Consider the following 1,231-nt stretch of genomic DNA (forward strand, 5'->3'; position numbering starts at 1 on the left):
GAATGCAAAAGTTGGAAACAAAGAAGAATCACCAGTAGTTGGAAAATTTGGCCTTGGTGACAGAAATAATGCTGGAAATTGCATGGTAGAATTTTGCAGGACCAATGACTCATTCATTGAAAATACCATTTTTTAACAACACAAATGGTGGCTGGATATGTGGACGTTGCCAGATGGAGTACACAGGAATCAGATTGACTATATCTGTGGCAAGAGGTGATGGAAAAGCTCAATATCTTCAGCCAAAATCAGACCAGAAGCTGATTGTGGGACAGACCACCAACTGCTCATATGCAAGTTCAACTTGAAGTTAAAGACAATTAAAACAAGTCCAAGAGAGCCAAAATATGATCTTAAATATATTCCTTCTGAATTTAGAGACCAGCTAAAGAACAGATTTGATGCACTGAACACCAGTGACCGAAAACCAGAAGAATTGTGGGATGACATCAAGAACATCCTACATGAAGAAAGCAAGAGGTCACTAAAAAGACAAGAAAAGAAGACCAAAATGGATGACAGAAGAGACTCTGAAATTTGTCCTTGAGTGGAGAGTACTTAAAGCAAATGGAAGAAATGACAAGATGAAAGAGCTGAACAGACGATTTCAAAGAGCAGCTCGAGAAGACAAAGCCAATTATTGTAATGAAAGGTGCAAAGACTTGGAGTTAGAAAACCAAAAGGGAAGAACACGCACAGCATTTCTCAAGCTAAAAGAACTGAGGAAAATATTTAAGCCTTGAGATGCAATATTGAAAGATTATATTGGAAAAATACTGAATGATGCAGGAAACATCAAAAGAAGATGGAAGGAATACACAGAGTCACTATATCAAAAAGAACTGGTAGATTTTCATCCATTTCAGAAGGTGGCATATGATCTAGAACCAATGGTACTGAAGGAGAAGTCGAAACTGCAATAAAGGAATTGGCAAAGAAGAAGGCTCCAGGAATTGACAGAATACCCCTTGAGATATTTCAACAAATGCACTGGAGGTACTCATTCAGTTATGCCAAGAGATTTAGAAAACAGCAACCTGGCCACTGACTGGAAGAGATTCATATTTGTACCCATTCCAAAGAAAGGTGATCCTATAGTATGTGGAAATTATTGAAGGAAATTATTGAACAATATGATTAATATGGCACATAAGTAAGATCTTACTGAAGATAATTCAAAAACGGTTGCAGCAGTATATTGACAGAGATTATATTCCAGAGGTGCAAGCTG

Source organism: Orycteropus afer, unplaced genomic scaffold (genome assembly GCF_000298275.1).
Source record: "Orycteropus afer afer isolate SDZICR_OR568_19922 unplaced genomic scaffold, OryAfe1.0 scaffold00066, whole genome shotgun sequence".
Classification (NCBI taxonomy): Eukaryota; Metazoa; Chordata; class Mammalia; order Tubulidentata; family Orycteropodidae; genus Orycteropus; species Orycteropus afer.